Source organism: Excalfactoria chinensis, chromosome 3, assembly GCF_039878825.1.
Source record: "Excalfactoria chinensis isolate bCotChi1 chromosome 3, bCotChi1.hap2, whole genome shotgun sequence".
NCBI classification, from domain to species: domain Eukaryota; kingdom Metazoa; phylum Chordata; class Aves; order Galliformes; family Phasianidae; genus Excalfactoria; species Excalfactoria chinensis.
In genome coordinates, this window is record NC_092827.1 from 79817748 (window position 1) to 79839048 (window position 21301).

General features: G+C 41.4%; 1 long non-coding RNA gene across 2 annotated transcripts in view; it reads right to left on the reverse strand.

The window, feature by feature from the left end:
- Positions 1 to 173: 173 nt before the first annotated feature.
- LOC140249674 (uncharacterized) overlaps positions 174 to 21301 on the reverse strand; it is a 37644-nt gene continuing 16516 nt past the window's right edge. Inside the window, exons 3-9 of one of the 2 annotated variants that reach the window (XR_011903057.1) lie at positions 19848 to 19937; positions 19157 to 19308; positions 17627 to 17862; positions 14319 to 14456; positions 12895 to 12961; positions 11417 to 11567; positions 174 to 9193 (exon numbers count right to left, since the gene is read on the reverse strand). This is a non-coding gene — a long non-coding RNA (uncharacterized lncRNA). Of the gene's footprint in view, positions 9194 to 11416; positions 11568 to 12894; positions 12962 to 14318; positions 14457 to 14571; positions 14689 to 17626; positions 17863 to 19156; positions 19309 to 19847; positions 19938 to 21301 lie in introns of both variants that reach the window. The other variant, XR_011903058.1, reaches the window with a different exon arrangement.

Genomic DNA, 21301 nt, shown 5'->3' on the forward strand with positions numbered 1-21301 from the left:
GTACAATCTGCTTTCCTAGAAAGATGTCCGGCTCTTGAAGTATCCAAGCTGAAACCTGCAGCATCATGTCTTTAACAAAGGCATCCATTTAATTAAGGGCACTTAAAGATAAATGCTTGAGTCAAACTATTTTATTTTTTGGTAGTTTAAGTAACTTGTGTGCTTGTTGTAACTCATGCAGTACCCTAAATATATTGGTACAGGTTATATGGACATACAGTGTTCCATATTTGTGTATATAATGTAGAAAACAGGGCCTTTACCACAGAAGTACTCACCAGCTAAAAAGCTGCTTTACCTTCCGAAGAACAGTATTAGGCTGTTTCACAGTGAGGATAATAAATGGATAGTAAAGCAAGAGGGGTGTTTGATTTACCGAGTGTTAACTGCCTCCCTGTCACAAACAGAAAACTAGGAGAAGCCTGTGCAGACTTCAGCTCTTCCAAGTCTATGATGTCAGGGAACTAGAATTAGTTTTCCCCATTAGAGAATACATCTGGCCTTGCATTACTGTACACTATCTTTTTAGTTTAGTTAAGGTATCTAGATTGTCTACTTTGACCTTAAATAATACTGCCTGATCTAGCAGATAAAGAAAACACTTGAACTGATTCTTGAACCACTCATAAGCCGAGCTATTAATCACTGGTCAGCCTAGATCACAGTCAGAAGGAGAGAAGTCATTTTAAAAAGAGTACAAATTAATGACAGGAATGCTGTCAGCAACTGTTTTGTTTCCAAAGTCACGCAAACTTTAGTATCTTCTTTTGGCTCATCACCTGTAACCTCTAAATGTCTTAGATTCATTACAAAATGGTTACATTTCCAAATCCTGATCTCATCTAAAGCATTTTCTTAATACTAGCCATTTGCAAGAGCAGAAACAGTAATTCAAGATTGATGTCATCCTCCCTACAGCCACTAGATAGCGTATCAACACCACGCACTTCTTAGAGGTACGCAACTTAAGTGTTTCATACATGGATTTCTTTATAGTATCAACCACTACTGTGAATACCAGCAAGGCCTGCTTCTCAGTCTTTTAATAACAGTATGTTGCCAATACAATGCTGTCTACTGCTAATTCATTGTCATTGCTTAGGGACTCAAACCTGATTGAAGTGACAGTACAGCAACCGGTGTAATACAGTCAGTAAAAAGAAGGTAACAGGAAGGCTTTATAAAGCAAGCACCAGGCCTGACTTGACTTCTTGACCATCACTAGTTGACCTACGAGAGGGACCACTGAGGTATGGACAGTAGTCTCAAACAACATGAAAGAATGTTAGGGGTTTTTAGTAGGACCGGAAGCCTTACTGTTTTTGCATCTCATGTTAGTAAGAATCTCTCGTTGTGAGGCATACTTACAGTGTGAGCTGGTCTTAAGCTTAACCTTTTGCTTTAAGTACAGCTTCTTACTTTCTTCTTCATCTCCTCCCGTGACACTGTCGCTGTCTGCCCACTGCATCACAAAACGATTCTAAGTTTTTAGCCAACAAATTAAAACAAGGATCATTACACACTTTAGTCCACATTATTTACTATCACCAAGAGTTTGTGCTCTAAATGTTTCATTGGCACAGATAGCTGTCTACACTGAATGGGATCTATTATAAGAGCAATTATTTATGCCTTACAGAAAGTTTAAGTTCAATTATGTTTTTTCTTCCTGCTCTTCATTCTAAATTCTGAAACATCCTAAATCAGAAGAGCTAATACATGCTCTAATTGTCACTACCTTCCTCAGCTGAGTGGCAGCTTTGCACTTAGGTAGAGGGCAGTGTAACATGTGACTCAAAGTATACTGTCATACATGACATTTTTCAAGAACTCATTTCTGCAGTGAACATAGTGTCAACCTCTGCCTCTTAATCCCACTGACTGACAGCAATAGATGTCAAGAAAGCAGATGTCAATAAACCCAGGGAACAGGTAGGGAAGATCTCATAGAAGGCAAACCTTGGGGAAAAACAAATTAAAGAGAGCTGTCAGTTCCTTCAACAGATGCTAATAAGAAATCAATAGCAAGCCATACCAGTTTTGAGGAAAGCAAGGAAATTCAGCACAAGTCTGCTAATTTATAACATTTTAATTGACCATAAGCAAGAGAGAGATATATCTGTAAAGAAGAAACTAGGTCAGCTGGTGGAGAGCCCAGCACAGTATGTCATCCATAAGTGTGTATGTATATATCAAAGAATCAGAGAATTGTAGAATGGCTTAGGTTAGAGGGGACCTTGAAGCTCATCTAGTTTTAACCTTCCTGCCATGGGCACGGCTGCCACCCACCAGCTCAGGCTGCCCAGCACCCCATCCAACCTTGGTTTAAACATCTCCAAGAAGGGGGCATCCACAATTCCTCTAGGCAATCCGTTTCATCATCTTGCTGCCCTCTGAGTGAAAAACCTCTTCCTAACATATGACCTAAATCTCCCTCTTTTAGTTTAGAACCATTTACTCTGTCCTATCACTACCAAGCCATGTAAGTCTCTCTCCTGCTTATAAGTTCTCTCCAAGCACTGGAAGGCTGCAGTGAGGTCTCCCTAGTGCCTTCTCCAAGCTCACAAGCCCAACTCCATCAATCTTTCTTTACAGGAGAGGTGCTCCAGCCCCCTGATCATCCTCGTGGTCCTCCTCTGGACCCGCTCCAACAGCTCCAAAACCTTCCTGTGCTGGAAGCCCTAAGCCTGCACACAGTGCTCCAGATGGTGCAAAGCAGAGGGACAAATCAGCTCCCGCCCCCTGCTAGCCCCCCCTCTTTTGATGCAGCCCAGGATACTGTTGACCTTCAGGGCTGCAAGAGCACCGATGGCTCATGTACAGCTTTTGTCCATCAGGTCCCCCAAGCCCTTCTCCACAGGGCTACTCCCTGAGTTCTTCTCCCAGTCTGTGCTCACAGATACGGTCAGTAAAGAAAGAGCTTTAGAAGTTTTTAAATTGCCTGGGCCCGATCAGCTTCAGTCTAGGAGTCTTAAAGAGGGTGAAGTAATGGCCATAAGTGTCATATAACTCAAATTTATTTATTTAATTTAGGATTTTTTTGCAAAGCCTTTGGAATACTTCCTCATAAACAGGCTGGTGAACTGTGATCTAAATGAAACTGGGAAGGGGCAGGAGGTCAAGTCTGGTTGGATGATAAAATTCACAGTATAATTAAAATGTAACGTATCAAAAAAGATGTGTTCTACAAGGAATTCAGTGGAGATTGGTCCTGTATCCGGTCTTATTTGATGTTTTCATTGAAGACATAGAAGATGAAAGTATGAAGAAGTGTAAAAGAAGTATGGCTACTAAACATACAAGTGGAGATATTATGAATGGCAGAATCAGAATTTAAAATGATATATATTTAAAGAAGTCATCTAAACCGGATGGAAGGTAATAGTGCAAAATGCCACACTTAAGCAGAAATAGTCATCTGCCTAGTTCATAAGATAAAAATCTCTGGTGGAACACAAGCTGAACATGAGTGGCAGAGCTGTGCTTTTGCATAAAACACAGATATCACACTGGGATGTCTAAGAGGGTCTTCAAGACGATGAATAGAGTCCCTGTGGTCTTATTTACGCTGGTGATGACTCAGCTGGAAGACAGTGTTCTGTTTTGTGCACTGCACTTCAGGAAAGACCTGAACTAGACAGTGAGAGACCAGAGGAGATCAACAGAAATGGACACAAGTCCAAAAAACATGAAAAAAAAACCTGCAAAATATTATTTTTTTCCTCCAAAGAAATAATGTTTGAAAGGAAAGATTAATGCCTTCAACTCACAATAGTGAAGTCAGTTGTTAAACTGTAGAGAACAGCTGGGAGGACAGTCTTGCTACACTCATTTCCCATGCTATATGACAGAGCAGCCTGCAACCAGGAATCTCCTGCTCGGTTTTGGCAGAGTGTGCCCACTGCCACAGCGTCCAAGGGCAAAGCCTGCCAAGTTTCTACTGAGCGCATTCAAGGTGTGATTGTCAAGAGCCAGACGTGGACGCTTTGAATCAGGAAGAGGTGGGGATGGAAACATAGCCATGACTCTAAGATAATGTTTCACTTAGGTTTCCAGCCCTAGCTCCTAAGCACAAAGATACTAAAGCTGCTTCTTAGAAAAGAAAATAAATAAAATAAAAAGGGGTATTGAGAGCTGTTTTAAATGACAAAGCAAACTCCTAGCCCTGTTTTTTGCAAACAGTCAACTATTTTTGCTGAGACTGAGAATAGAGCGCAAGAACATCCACACTGAGTTAAAGCAAAGGTTCATTTAGCTCAACAGCTTGTCTCAGTAGTGGCCAAGAACAGATGCTGATGGAATAATAAAGAACAGAGAAAGCATATGGTTATGCTTCTCACAAATACATTCACAGGTTCCAACAATTTGTGGCTCAGGGACTTAACTTCAACAACAACAAGAAACCACTAAAGTCAAAAAGATCAAGGCTTAAATGTTAAAGTCAGGCAACACTACTAACTGCAAACAAGGTCTTATGGAACATGGGCAATGTCCCACAGTCAGTGGTATGTACTGGGCAGACTTTACTGTTGACATTGCTAAGCCATGACCTTCAGTGTAAGCTAAGTGCATGATGCAGCAGTGATCCCAGAGAACCACATTAATGCAGTGGTGTAGCACAACAATACTGTTTCTAGATCTCACATGCTTCTTATCTAACTGGAAGCTTTCAAAATTGTCTAATGGTTCGGTTTACTTCTGGTTTTGGTCACACTTCCAGAACCACATTTTAAAACTACCCAATTTTGAGAAAGCAAAAGCATGAATTTCGAAATAAATCCTCTTTAAGAAACACAACAATATGCCGCAGAACTTATTTGGTCATAGAACAGAAATAAGCCACAAACACAAAAATATTGACTTAAGTGTCATCGTCCGTGGCTCGCAGCCATTGGAGAGTGACATACTGGCACCAATCATGGCAGGTATGATGTTTTGTTCCAGGAAAAAGAACTGAGATGGTAGAAATAAGATGTGAACGCCAGTCCCTTTGGGAGATGTCTTCAGGGACTTTGCAGAAGTAACTGTAAAACCACACCATCAGCCTCAGCATGGAGTGGAATGGCAGTCAGGAAATGCACTGGTGAGGATGTTAGGTAGCAGGGCATGCATTTAGGACTGGTCTAAGAGAAGGAATGTGTATGTTTAGGACGCATGCAGAGTTGGTTAGAAACCTCACATTTACCATCGTAAATTTAAGAACACGCTGGCACTGACTAGTGAAGTTAAGATCTCCAAAGAACACATAACACGTATACATACACCAAGGCGGAAACCACTTTCAGTAACCAAATAATTCTGTCACCAGACAGCCTAAAACTACTCAAAGGCACCATTTCTGGCCAAGACCAACAGATTTACATTTTTTTTTGAAAGTCTGGGCAAATGAATTTTCAGGATATGACAAGTCAAAAAGTCTTTAGGAAAATCTCCAAGCAGATGATCTCATTTTTTAGCTGTCATATCTCTTAAACACCTTGACCAGTTTCCTTCAACTCTTCCAAAATATTTGTCCCAGAATAAGATTATGCCTGTGAAGTTGTAGGTGTATAGGGCTAATTTTGGCAGAGACAGGAATAGGAATAAAACCAAGTTTATAATGGAAACTTAAGGACATCTGCAGTTTACTGAATACTGTTCACTGTGATCTATATAACGCATGATCATTGCAGCAAAAATATAAAGTGCTTTTATTATCAATGAGGGAAAAGACCACTTCCCCCATGTGACGTCCTACCTATGAGATTAAAAGTCCTGGCAGGTCATGCAAATATTTTTGCTTCCTCCCACTAAAATGTTTATAAGATCCAGATTCATTTCCTATGGTCTGGCTTCAGGATTTCTGCAGGGACTGTTAGACCATGTTGGTAGTGCAGAATGATGACAAGTTCTGACTGCAGATATGTCTCTACCACAGGCCTTATTAAAATTGCAACATGTCGTTGAGATACCCAACCACCCTTAAATTAGTCAGCTAAGATACTGCTAACACCACACCAACAGCATTACAGAACAAAGCACAGCAGCAAAACCCAGTATAAACACTGAGGAAAGTAATTTTTGCAGGCCATGCTGAACACGGTGTTCCTGGGACAATGTTACTAATTGGACCCAGAGTAGCTAGTTTAATGGTGATTTCGGTATGCAAGAGCAAGCTGCACACCATCTGAACACAGCACTCACGGCTTTTGCTGAGATCTGGAAGTTTTCTAACTTGTGCAATGGCTAAGGGAGAACTCCTCTAAGGAGTTTAACACAAGCTGTCTCAGATTCCTGTGGACGTTAAAGGTCCTTCCTGGGGGCTTGTAAAGCTCTGTCTAATAAAAACAGTTTAGGGAAAGAGAAAGGTGTGTGTCAGCTGCAGATCAGAGAGCACATTTCCTCCAGAGTACAGTTGAGCTCCATCTGCAGATATTGCTCCCAGAAACAGCACATCACCCTCAAAATTATTCTGTGCCTACTGAATTCGATGCCACTGCTAACCCGCATCTAAAGCATCTATGCCAGCCACTGCTGACCCGCATCTATGCCACTCATTGCTGGTCATCTAAAAGCTTCTCAACATAAGAACCTAATCCAGAGGCAAATCAGCACAGCCTGAAAGCTCTTCTTGCTGGCATTACCAGTATTGATTGAAAGTGGAGGAGAAGAACAGTTCCCTTGGACCAGATACAATTATTCCTAAACGCTATGGAGCTCACTCATCTCATAAGCTAGCAACTTCAGTCTGGTACTCAGATCAGCACAGAGATCTGACAATCTATCCTGATATCACTTGACGAGGAATGTTGGTCAGGAATACAACAAACGGACAAGAGTGGATAAGGTAAGGGATAAGACAAAGAGCTGTATGGAGTTGTGCACACCCAAACCCAGGATGTGCTCAACTGTAGATGCCACCCTCCCAAATTCTACTCCCTATTAGTGTAATCTCAGTCTGCTTGAAGCAACTTTTGTCAATACATCACAGGTTTCAATAATGGACAAACTATATTACGACACCAAAGTACAGCCTCAGAAGGTTGGTCATTTGTGAAAAGGTTAAAAGAAAGGTCAAAAATATCTACCAAGATGAGAGACCTGGATATGAAACCTCTTGCACCCAGGCTGTTTAGCTGCTGTTCCATCTTCAGGTTGAGCACTGACCACTAGGGAGCAGATGTGTCTCCTGATGACTCAAGAAAAGACAAATGTATTGTTAATCTCTGAAAAATTGTGTCTGAGTGACTTTTCACTGATACATAAGCTTGGAAATTCCATGAATATTCATTTCGTCCCTTCCACACACAGAAATTCAGTTTGTGGTGACATATGGCAGGGGAAATTTCAGCTCAAGGAGCTGAAGCCTGGCAAAATCATGAACAATCAGAAACAAGGCCTTCTAATGGAAACTGTTACACAGCCGTAGCTATTGGGCCACTGTCATCTTCACAGCCAGAGAGTGATTTAATCCGCCCGTTATGAGAGCACTGGGAGTGATGAATAGGTCTTTGTATTCATTCTCAGCAAGTACGTACCCAGAATGACACGATGTGGGCTTTTTTAGTCTGCTAGTCTGACGGATCCTTAAAGAGCCAGAAGTCTACACAACATGGCTATCCAAAGCAGTGCCACAAGATATCGCCCACATTCAGAAAGATGGTTTCCAGGGTGGCTGATTGCATCCCACATCCACAACTTCATTACCTATGCAACTTATGAACAATGAAGCCCAGTTTAGGGCTCAGACAAAGCTACTCATGCTGGTCACACTTCTTCTAACCAGGATGGCATGGGGACATAGCTGCAGCTTGTCTGTGGCTGCCAGCACAAGAACAAGCACAACCACAGGGCTCCTCCACAGAACCGTGCTGCTTAGACCTACGAGGGCTGACCTGGATGACACGCTACCTACCCTACAACACTTGGGTCCAAGATCATGCACATCTTCTAAACCCAGCTGTGTTGCAAGTGGTGCGAATTCCATTTCATTTTGGCACCACCCCCAAAGAAGTTTTCTGCCATTCAGATGAACATGGCCTATTTATTTTTCTCTTACATTTGTGATGAGTTATTTATTAGCTCTTAATCCCAATGTGGACAAAGTGCTCAGACTTCATTAAGTTAGACTTCAGTCAGAAGCTAAACACCATGAATGATGATTTTCCTCCCTCTCTGTTTCCTGAGCTGTCCTTCTACATGCATACTCTTGAGACTTAAGGGTGAGCTGATCTTGGGGGAGGACACAGCAGAGAACAGATTTGTGTGGGCTGACTGTGTTGGTGGTGTTGGATTTGAAAGGGGCAGGGCACAGCTGACTCCTCTACATCTGAGCTACAGAAACTAGATTTTACAGCCAGGGCACAAAGACTTGGCTTCTTGCTGTGCTGATGGTGTCTTGCCCCAGCAGAGTATGCTGCCACAATCAGAGAAAGCTGGGAAATATTTCTCTGTCCCTTTTTTTCCAAGTCACAGGTAGGTTTTTAGGGAACACCTTTCTTTCATTCCCAGAAAGCAGTTGGGCCCAAGACCCTATGCATCTCTACTCTGGAGTATCATGAAAGGCTTGAACAGTGTTGCCTGTTACTACCAGAAAGCACATTGTTCACCAAGGTGCAGAACTGCCAGGGCTCGTTTCTAACTTTTAATTTATCTGGCAATTGGCTAGGAAACTTGAAGTGCCGACAAGCCACAGACTACAGGTAGATACTTAAATCCATCCCTACTCAATGAAATGACAGGAATGATGTACTTAAAGCTAAGAGTGTGCTTGAGTGCTTCACTGAAAAGTATAAACTGAGGTAGTTAGTTGAGGATAAGAGAAGGAGAGTTGGGAACATTCACCCTACAGTCATTAGTTCAGAAGGTGCAAGATGGGCTCTAATGTTCATCATGAGTGAAGCCAGATGCATTTGGGAACCAACTAAGGAGAAAATAGACTGGGACACATAACAGCTGCAGCATTTCCCATTTAAATAGTGCAGAGAATGATCAAGCATGCTGTACCTGTGAAGATACAAGTCACTTCACGCAGTTAATAGGTTCACTGAACAACCACCAAGCTACATAATTAGATTGAAAGTACCAGCTTCTCAGTCTATTCTTTCCTTTTGATAGACGTCTCCCAGAAGTCAAGCATGATTTTCACAAGGCGAGATAATAAGCTGTCTGTTGTAGGAAGCCTGGAGTGAACCACGCAGAAAATCAACCCAGTCTGAAAACAAGAAACATGTCAAAATGCAAAATCAGTTACTTTAAAAATAAAAAGAGAGAATGATTCAAACAAGCAAGTTTGGCTTCTAGGTACTATTCTAAGTCATCAACAAAATGGGAAAATAATGATATGAAACTTGCTGAAATTTACTCTTGATATGTATTTGCCAGTGTCATTGCTTGCTTTCCAGGCTACACAATTTCATCTCCAGCAGACATCAAGTTAGAGAGAGAAAGGAGAAAGGGAAGTATCACAGAACAGTGAAGGGACAGGAGACTAAGGAAGAACCAGTATATGTTATATTGTATATAGCATACATATTTTGACTTTCACTAAATGTTTGTTTATTTGCATATTTCCTTCCAAAAGTGGCTGGGAAAACTTAGGTCATCATCTTGTTGCACGAGTACAGGATGTCTTCTTGTACAGAAGACACCTAAGAAAATTCATGTAACCCATTGCCAGGGCATTGCGTAGACCATGGGCCATGGGAACGGGCCATAGGAATGTGGGTGAGCTCAGCTCAGTGGGGTCTAGGGCTGGGCAGGGATGTGGGAAACTGAAGCCCAGTTCAGCTGTGGCCACACTGGGTCAGAAGCTGATGGCTCTGGGGTTGAGGTGGGGCCCACACCAGTTGGGGTTGGGGTGGGGAGTAGGCAGCAACATCAGGGCCCAGTAGTACTCCCAGTGCTTTGGCAGCCATAGCACAAGTGCCTACTTGATGACACAATTTGTAGAGACAGTGGAAGGCTGTGCTGTCTCCAGCTGTTTGGCAGCAAATCCAGCAGTGCCAGTGAAGAGAAAATGCAAACTCCCTTGATCTACCTGGTAGGGCTGTCCCAAGCAGGGAGACATTATCTGCAAAGCTGACGTTAACCCAGCACCTCCACTCCTAGCAACAGAAAACAGTTCTTTCATGCCCTTAGTTGAAGAAAGGCATTCTCATCAGCCTCTGCTGCTTCATTCCCATCCCACTCTGGGACTGGCTGTGATGGTTGTTCCCACGAGAGGAAAGGAAGAGGTTGGACACCTGAGGCTATTGTTGCTTCCTCAGCAAAACAGTTACCTCAAAGATCAGAAAGCTGAGTTTACTCAGGTGGAATATTCTACATGAAGCCTTCATGGTATTTTTCTTCAGCAGCGAGAGTCAAAAATTTGTCAGTGAGTGACAGTTTGGGTTGCTGGGCTTTAGTGGTTCTTATTTTTCTCCCCTCAGTGATTTGTGCCAACTGTTACTTCATGCATATGGAATACACAGCTTCTAGCCTTTCCTTGCTGGTGTGAAGTAAGAGTTTGGCACGTGTTGAAAACAACAAGTAGAAATTAACTTGCTCTCTCCCATCCTCAGTGTCAATAACTGCCAGTAATTATTCAGAGTATTAAACACAGCCATCTTGCCGTCACCTTAATTCTCCACATTAAAAAGGGATTATATAACAAATTAGTCTGATTTAGTCTATCTTCCAGGGACTTACTCAGTGGTTCACTCTTCTTTATTAAATTAACAGTTGAAGAAGCTTTGGCTTACACATACGCTATGAAATCCTTCCCAAGTTCAGACCACCGATGCTAGGGATTGCTCAAGTGCTTACTGCTCTGGAACCACCTCCTTGGTATTTGCAGAGCCTGAACTCCAGCTGACCCACCACACAGAGAAAACACACTGGTAGACACTTGTAATCTGATCTTTTGACATTCGCCTTCCAATTTAGAATAAGTGATCCCCAGTCCTCTGGGGTCTTAGAGACTCTCAACTCTTTCCTGTGCTTGTTTAAATATAAATTGGAGTTCAGACTTGGGGTATGTGACAATGGAGTCTCTACTAATTCTCTCTCTTGTGATGGCTTAGTGAGAAGTAGCAGTTGCAAGGCACAGATAGGTCCCTTTCCACCAGATGTGTGAGGACATCTCCATTGCATTCAGCGGTGGAAATGTCTGCTCAACAGAAGGAAAAGTTGCAAACGCACAGGCTGTCTTATTCCTCCTCAGCTTAATGAAGTCTAATGATGGTTAGTCATATGAAAGCCTGACGCAATGCCCACTGCAGCCAAAGGCTGTTTTTCTTCTGGTTTTATAGACTTTGGATCATTGCCTTGCTCAAAACACTAAACCTGTGAGTATTTCAACCTTTAGGGTCAAAAATCATTATTTTCTACATTCTTTGCCTCTATTTGTAATGAACTCATGTCACCACAACAATGCTGGATTTGATGGTAAGCATACCTGTGAAACAGTACAGAAATGACCATTTTCTTCTGTTTTTCTTTCTTTCCTTCCCTTCTATTCTATCACTTGCTCCTTTGAGGGTAAAGAAGCAATTGCTTCAGATGAGTCCTTCTCATACTCTTCGCTTGCAAAAGGTGTTGGCCTGAAACTTGGGCAGACCAAGTTAACCCATTAATCAGCTTTCATTTCATTTCCTTTTCCACATGCAGTCACCTCACAATCTGTTAACTCACATTGCTCTGGGAAAGCTCAGTTAAAGAAAATGAAATAATTTTCTTTCGGTTCTACCAGTTCCCTCATGATCTGCAAACCATGGTTGAGAAGAATTGACTTTATCCAGCTGCACACATGACCACTAATGTTCAGCTGACACTGATGTTCTTCTGAAACTGTCTTTTTGAGGAGTGAATCCATGTGTATGTTTGTTTCTTCCCTTTTTTCTTTTTTTTTAAATGAAAATCTGATTTTGTCAGATGCTTTGTTATATTCCCAACAACCTCTGACTTAAGAACTGCTGAGCATTCTCATAGGAGGAACATATTGTTCCATACCTCAATTTTCATCAGTCAAAGGATTTAAAGTCACCCAATTGAATGGTCCTACAATTGCATACAATTATTCAACAATTTAGTAGTATTTCATCTAAAGTTGTTTACAGTAAGTAAAAACTACATGCAAGCATGCAATTTGAGATCGGAACTCCGTGTATGTGCCTAAGGAATGATGGTTTAATGCAGATAGGCTGGAAAAGTCAAAATCAAAAGACAGCCCAACTCTTAAGTGACAAAGCACATGGGAAGCAATAGTGGTTTCTACTGCCTGTGGGGATCTCCACACCCAGAAAATGAAGAACTTGCAGTAATTGTCCTTCCAACCAGACTGTTACGCATGATGTGGAAACAGCTTCTTTCAAAACCTCTCACACCGAAACCCAAAAACCTCTACCCACTCAAAAGGGACGTATAAATAAACAGGAAGTCTTACAGAAATGGACAGGAATAAAGAATTTACTTCTGTAGGAACGGATTTCTAAAGATATTAAACCAATGACTCAGTATTTCAATAACATAATTTCCTCCCTCAATTTTTACATCAGGATTTTAAACATCTCCAATTCTGCAGACGGCCTTAATGTGGTCTATACATACAACAACCCATCAGTGATGTGAACTACATGCTGCCTTGTGCTGATATGAACAGCTTTTGTTCAAAGCGCATTGGCTGATGCTTTTCCATATAGTACTATTGTTTTGGTCACCACTGTCAGGCAATATTCTAATACTAAAATATACTACAAATATTACATGAAAAATGTCTCCTGTTCTATAAAATGCACTAGTGTAAAAATGAAGTTCTTTTGGAATCCTAATAACAAAACAACCAGACATTGGCAGTTGTGATAAAATGTTTGTGACCTTCATTTTCAGTCCAGCAGCATGGCCAGGATGGAATTACACTAGCAAGTTCACACTCACCAGAAACTTCATCCCCTCTGGTACAGTTGCATGGAATTCGGAACATCACAGAACGCTTCAGGCCTCTCTGAGCAGTGGTCACCCAGCATCACAACATTTTGCAAACCGGAAAAGCAAACAGCAACTTAAGGAAATTATTGTAGTTGTTTTTGTTTTGACAGAGCGACAGACAAGAATACATAAACATTGCAAAGGGAGAGACTAAGTCAAGCAGCTAGGCATTAGTATATCTGCCACAGAGAGATTTCCTACCCCATTCTTAAACAAAAAAGAAAACAAACCAACAAAGCCCCAGAATGTGCTTCTATCCACTCAGATTAATTTTATAATATTTTGCTTTCAAAAGGAGAGGAAGAAGGAACTGGGAACCAAAAAAGGAAGAGGTAAACCCCATCCTAAAGCTTTGAGGGACATGTTGTTCAGTGAGGCATGCATTCACAGAGGTTTCAGGGAGTTCCTCACATTAATCCCACTGACAGTTATCAAGGTTTGTGCTGCTGAGCTTCTGAGCCTGTATCTACAGAAGTGCTACCAAACACAAGCAATGCCTGCAGCCAGAATAGAACAACAGCACTGGAGTACATAGCAATAAAACTAAGGGGAATGACAAGCAGTTTTAAGAGAAATGTATTTGGGAAGAAGATGGGCCACGTGAAATGGAAGTACAAAAGTCCAATGCCAAAGTAATGAAAGACTCGCTCAGAAGTGTCTCCTCCGCAGCAAAGTATTCCTGTTGCCTAACTTCACTGACAACACCATTTCCATAGGAACTGGAATCTGATCTGACATCTAGTTTACAGAAAGTTATCAAAGTTATTTACTGTAACAACACACTAACAATGATGTACTATGGATTTTACAAGAGTCTTTTATTTTTTGCACAGAAGTCAATAATGTTGTGCCAGCAGAAATTTTGGCTTTATTTTCACATAAAATATTTTATCCTAAAAAGCAATAGAAACCCTAATCAGACTGCATCATTCTATATTGCTACAAACTGCAATTAATCTGCTCAGATGGAAAAACCATACCAGTTTTTGACTGAAAGGCATATCATTAAGTTTCTGAGTTGTTTACGTGTAATGCAACATGGCAGGAATTTGTGCAGAGATGAGAGACAAGTTGCTATTTGAGATTAACTGTTTGGAATCCTGTCTGTAGCAGCTTGCAGTCTGCAGGGAATTGGCAGGGCTGACTGGGGGTATTGGTATGTCTATAGGTTCTGTGAGAGGGTTTCTCATATTCAGTTGTCTTGGAGAAACGCTTGGTGAAAAGTCACTGCACCTTTGGGTGCTCATGTCTAGGGAGAGAGGGAGACTGCGCTAACACCCTTGGCTTCTTAACAAGACTAAGTAGCAAATCTAAAGTATGGAAATATATGGATATTATTAAGGAGGAGAGCACAAAAGTAACATGTTTTGTACCTTTCATGTGAAGCATAGCCCTTTGATCCTACAGTCCCTTCCAATGGGATGCCAAGGAGATGATGGAGCCTGCGGAATGGCTGGACACAGCAGCAGTGGCTGGGCACAGTGCAGTCGCATGTGTGATCACAGGAGATGCTGTGCAGAAAGGAGACAGAAAGGAGATTGGATGAGTGCAGAAGATCTGCAGAACTGCTTCTATAGCAGCTTGTTGGTGTTAGGATGGTTTTATAGAGTTAAGGCGAGCTCAGACCTGGACTGAATTAGTGTAGATATATCCCATTCCAGGAAAGCTCCTTCAGTTGTGCAATGTCTGATCTCCTTAGCCTATGGGTTAGATAGGCAGGAAGGCAGGCAGGTGGGAAGTCTTCTGTATCCAAAAGACGAGACTAATCAGATTTACATAAGATTACATTGGAAAACACGAACCATGAAAACTCAGGGAACAGTTTTAAAAACCTCACAGCTGGCACCTTTCAGACCATCTAATGATCTGGGGAAGAAGGAGAAGATTGGGAATAAGATTTTTGAATGTCTGAGATAGGGTCTGGGCCAAAAATGATTGGTGATCTTCTATGCCAATTCAGGACACCTCAAATAAGGAGCATCAGGGATCAGAGGGTAAGCACACAGTGTTTTCTGTCACTTCACAACGTTCCATCTCAGCATTTGAAACACTGAGGACCCCTAAATCACCAGGCACTCAGAAAATCTTGATTTAAAACTTTTTTTGATGGAGAAGAAATTTCCTCCAGCACATTTCCTCTCTGTCATCTGGGAAAGCGTGTTTGATGATGGGAAAAGGAGGAAAATTAATTAAACTAGTAAAAAGGCAACTGGAAAAACTGAATTAATTCTCAGCTGTTCATGGGCAAGTGTGGACACACAGAACCGCAGCAGCCTTGGTGTCCCTCAGTTAGATAGTTACATCATGGGAGACTGAAAGCACCTCTGCAGTGATAGCGAGATGATTGTCTTCACCACGTCTCAAACACTGAAGGAAGACAGGACTGGGTAAAGCCAGTGGAAAATTATTAATAAAAGAGGTGTTTTATGTGCTACTCTTGTTTCTCTTTCTGAGTAATTCTTCTTGTTTGAGTGGTCTGAGTTACAGCAGCTGGATCTGTAAGTATTAATATTGCATTTCTAGCCTTCATGCTTGCTTTGAAGCTTGAGTACACTAAGTGAAGACTGGTGGATTTATAAGGCATATTTAAGCTAGTCTGTAGAAACAATTTGTGAGACTCAGAACCCCTGGCAAGCATCTGCATCTGTTCTGTTTACTCAGATAATACAAGAAAGGCCTCACTACTCAAACACAGCATAGATAAGTTTTTAAATTAGATTGTTCAGCCCAAGCATTTAAGCTGGCTGTGATTATATATTGGTTATTTTACTAATGAAGGCAGTTACCTCTCTAATGGGACTCAGATGAGGATATTCCTGCTAGTAATGGGAAAAAAAAATCATGTTTATAATTCTTGATTCTCAGCGTCTCCTCTCTCCGCCCCATGTATCCAAAATAGCTGAAATCTGATGGCTTCTAAAAATATAACATCTAAAATGGTCCCTTTTTGAAACAACAACACAAATGATAATAATAATAATAATAAAAATCAGACCATACACAATACTATGAGAATCACAAATAGGTTGATACAGTAATGGAATATGAGTACACTGAACCGAAGCTATCTATCCCATGTTAATTATATTGCTTTTTCCCTTAGGAGACAGTGTTGGATGTATGGCAAAAAACAAACTGCTGAGAATTAAAATGTGCTTTCAGAACTGGAATCTTGTTAGTGTCTGCTTAACGTTCAGCCTTTCACTCATAAGCTGGGAAGAAACAGCAGTTCATTTAAGAAACACCATGTCTCTGCCAGGCAATGCACGACAGGAGTAATCAAACAGTCTGCAAACATTGCACAAACATGCACTTCTTCATGCCAAGACAAAAAAAAATGTGATTTTGGGGCACAAACATACAAGCAGCTGCTGCAGCAATCTGAGGTGCTACTGTTACCTCCAAACTCTCTCCTATGCTATGGAGATGAAAAGGAAAGATACCATTCTGTATTTTGAATACCCAGAAATACAGACTTTTGTCCAGGTAAAAGTACATCTGCACTTTGCTGTTGGCACTTGTCCAGCTAGTTAATGAGAGGTCTACTTCTAAAAGTAGTAGTTCTTTAACTGAAGAATACTTTAGTTAAAGGAAGCCATTGTATATACATTATGTTGTTAACAAAACACGTGCACTGAACCTAACTCTTGAAGATGTTGCTCTTAACTTTGTAAAGCTGTGTAACACATCAGAGTCCCAGTCATAATGTTGTACCAACTATAGACATCTGTGACCACATCCCCACACAAAGCAGATGAAGCACCAGAAATATTCCTGCTCCGAAGAACACTGATACAAGCAGCAAACCAGCAGCTCCTCCACTGCAACTCAAAGCCTACCATTGCAAAGAAGCAGCAGCAGACAACTCTGTCCCCAGGGTAACCCTCAAGAGCAGGGTGTAGCTCTGAGCAGTTGCTTTGATCCATTTGGCTGCCATTTGCTTGAAGCTTTTGTCCTGCAGGCTAAGGTTCAGCTAGGAGGCTGGGGGCTTTAAAAGACTGGGTTAGAGCTTTCGTGAAAAAGCAGTTTTCAAGGGAATCAATCTCCTGCCCTGGTCCAAAGCATCATGAAAGTGTCAAAGGAACCAGGTGCCAGTGCTGGAGAGGATAAATATACTAGCATTTATTTGTATGAGTCAGCAAATCATTTCTGTCTTGAAGAAATGAAAGTTTTGCAGCTGCCAGATCCCTGTAAAATTTGACATACTGTCATGAAATATGCTGAATTTTTCAGTCACTCCAGCTTAGTCGTGAGTCAGAGTTTCACACTGACCAATCCTCTCCAAAAACAACCCAATAACTGATAAGACATCTTTAGCATTGCAGCCTGTGCTTGTTGCCCCTTGTCCTATCATTGTGCTCCTCCCAAAAGATTCTGGTACCATCTTTGTACATGGGCTTGTTCTTCTAGCAGTTTCCTTGCATTCTCTATCCCCAGACAAACTATAGCATCTCCAAAATGTTCAGTCAGGATGATCAAGTTTCTCCTCATTACCATTCTCCTTCCTGATCTGCAGTCTTCCCTCATCCCCCACTGCAGCCACTCTCACTTCACTAAGTCGACTGCACAGAAGTTCTGCCATCTGAGTTCATTCCCGAAACAGACTTCATTCTTTCAAACAAGCCAGGAAATCAACGATGTCCTACAACTAGGCAAGCTTTTCTGGAAGAAATGCACTTACCAGTCATTTGACTAGTGGGATCCAAATTTCCATGAGACAGAAAGCTCAGACCAAACTTGGTTAATTCTTCAGCAGAAGACATATTGCTTACTGTTCTCTCCTCCAGACATTTCAAAGGCATATTGCTTGCTGTTCTCTCCTCCAGACATTTCAAATTCACTCTTTTGTCTTTTGCTTTCTCTGTTAGCAGTTCCTCAGCCTGTTTCCTAGGCAGCTTGTGCCAGTGGGAATCATTTCTGCAATGCCAATGCTCCTTTCATGAGCCTGCCTTGGCTCAAGGCAAAAGAGTATGAGCCTATTCAAAACTGAAATGCTATTCTGCACCAGATTAGATCAACAAGGTATAAATATTCTCATGTCTTGTTGTCTTTCAACAAAATATGAGACTCCTACCCATTTCTTCTCCTTATAAAAAGGCATACGAATGAAAGGAAATGTAAGCATGCCTGGCGATATGAAAGAGCTACAGAACATTCTCAGTGTTCTGCTTATTGACACTCTAGTTTTCGTCAGTTATAAATTCCCCAATGGGTTCATCTGTTTGTATCAGGGTTTTTTTTTTTCTATGGTGGAGCTAGTAGGCTGAAATTTGTACATCCTGAGGGGAAAAGATACTACAGTGATTTATTATGTGACCAAAATGTCATGTATGACACGTTCAGGCCTAGTGGAGACATCAACACGGCACAAGATAAGCAGCACCTACCTAAAGAGCTGCTCCTAATCACTTAATCACAGGTTTATTCTGTTTCTCTGAGCCACTAAGCTTAGGTTCACTTAACCCATCACATTTTACACAATGCCTTCATATTTCAGTAATAAAATTTCAGTATCTGAAGATGGAATTTTCCACAGTGAAGTTTTCAGGACTATCCTAAATGATACTTGGATCCCAGAATGGAAAGGCTTGTATACTTTCATTAGATAAATAGTTGAAGTACATTTTCTATATCATTCTTGCAGCTAGGAGTTGATGGCAGTAATCAACCAGCTTATTATTATTGGAACTAATAATTCTGGCAATAAGACAAATCTTGCATTACAGCCTTGAGGGTGCTTCCATGCCACAGAAGATCTGGAAAGCATTTGAGTGACTTTACTATATTTCCACACAGCTCCAGAGAGAAGATAGCACGGAACCTCCACAACCTTTTGAAAGAGCATAGTGTATTTCCCATACTTGGCAGCTCAAACCTATGAGGCTTCATAGTCAAAGCCACAGTTCATCCCAAGTCATAAAATAATCACAAGGCACTCTATGCTGATATCAGGGTCCTGTTTCTCACATAAATTTTGGCTGACGACTGGCGTAGAGGCACAGGAATAAAACAAAGCTCACAGAGCATTACAGAAATCTAATCTGAAGTTTTTCATATTTCAGTGAAGCCTAAGGCCGTTTATATGCTTTACTGAACACACAGAGTTCAGAGATTTTATATTGGAAAAGTGCATGGAAACCAGCAAGACCTAAAGCATCAGCTCACCATTAGCAACTTCTCAAAATCTCACAAAGGACTGAGGATCACATACCTGGTCCAGTACCTCCTAAGGTGCTTTGAAGATGATGATCTCCAGCATTGGATGACAAGACTGAATCACAGTCTCAGCTCAAGACGACTCAGCCTTAGTTCAGTCTGAGCTCATGTAGCAAATGCCAGAACCATTTGGAAAGGCCAAGATCCCTGCAAGATGGAACACAGTTAATTCTTTCTGCCAAACGTTGTCACCACAAGCTCAAGGAGGATAGCTGAAAACCATACAAAGTTCCAGCAGTCTGCCATGCTACATGGTGAGCCTCCCCTTGGGAGGACTCTGTGCAGGAGGCCCACCCCACTGATATCCTCAGAGAGTATCCACTGGTCATCATGAAGCTATTGCAGCACAACCTGGTGGCCGCTTGGCCTTGCGGCACTCTGGATGAACTTCAAATAGCCATGTGAACAAGCTATTGACTCCATGCTTTATCATGAGCAGAGTGTCCAGAAAGATCTGAGATTATGTGCTCCAGCTTCAGATTAAAACTAGGTAGCTTTCTTCCTCCTAATTCTCATACTGGCTCTAGATTGTCACTGCTATGACAATTAGAAAAGCTCTGACTGGCTTTTACATTCTTTGCTTAAAAAATTTATCTTCCTCAGAGATTAGCTAACATCTCTAAGATCAAATGCTCTTTCAGAGGGTGAGTGGCCTTAAATTGGGCAGCCAGTCCTATTCTTCTCACCTTGCTGAAGGCAGACTAGTGTCCCATGGCTTTCTTGATCTGTGATACTGATTCTGGATCTGACTGCTGTCCTCCCTGGAGCAGACATCCCTTCAGGAGAAAGAGATTCAAAGCATGAGGTTACAGTGTTAGCAAAGGACAAGGTCTTCCTTTCCCCCAGCCCCATTAGATGAAGATGCTCATAGCCGTGCTGTGATGTTGTGCTGGTGACGCTTCTCCCGCTCACTGAGGAGCACTGCTCTTCCTTGGATTCTTGCCTAAGTAGAAGACGCATCAGCAATTGTTGTGACATACTGAGAGAAAATTATTATTATTCCTTTTATATTACACACATCAATATAACACAGACTTGCAGCAACCAGATTAGAAAGCAACAGAAAATTCTGCAGAAGATGAAGAGGAAAAACCCTCAAATTATAAATGAAATAAGCCGTTTCCTCCAGTCTTGCTTTTAAGCCAACAAATATATTAAAACACGTTTTTAACTGCTAAGTATTGGCAAGCATAGCCCATCTTAGACCAATCACGGGGTAATAAAATAGCAGCCATAAAAAACAGATTGGATACTATGAGATAAACTCCAGCACATCAATTTACAAGATTAATAACCGCCAGAATAATTGCAATTCATTTAGGAGCTGGAATCAGATCATAAATCACTCCCAACAATGTGTTAAATAACAAGCACCGATTTTCATACAGAACCGCTGAGTATGGCATTAGTAATGTAAGCAGGGTTACAAATACAGATGCTTATCTCCTAGTATTGCTCACAGTATTATTTACACATCTTGCCCACATTTTGCCCTAACATTTTGCCCCCAGTGATGTCAAATACCAAAGTATTTATTCCCAGCTGGCATATTATTTCTTTTGGATTTCCATGTAGCTACTTTGCTTATTATTCAATGGACTTGTGCCATATGTTTGCCCAGAAATCATATACATGCTTAGCAGACCTTCACTGAGTAATCTTAGAAAAAGAAGGATTTTGCAGGCTGCAGCAGTGATTTTCTGTGATGGCAGAACTGCTGCTAAACACCACTGACTATTGTGACCATAAAGAGAAACACCTGATTCTTGTTTGCAGACTGTTTCTATAAGACCCTAATACACGTAATTGTAAAGGACAACCATGATTAAAGCTTTCAAGTGCAAAAGAATTTGTGCTCACAACCTGCTATGGAAAAGGGCCACTTAGGATTTGCGACAAAGGGACACATTTCTAACTGCCTGTGATGGCCTTCTTCTCATGAGTAGAGCTGGTGAGAACAAGGCAAAAAGGCATGCCCATCTCCCCCTATTCTTCCTGTGCTTGTTCATGGCAAGTACAGCATAATGACATCCTGCCTCTCTCCTGTCTCTCTACCCAATACAGATAGCCTTACTGACTTCTCTGTGCCTCTGGATATGACTTTGGGAAATAATGTAGAAATCAACTCTGTCATTATATT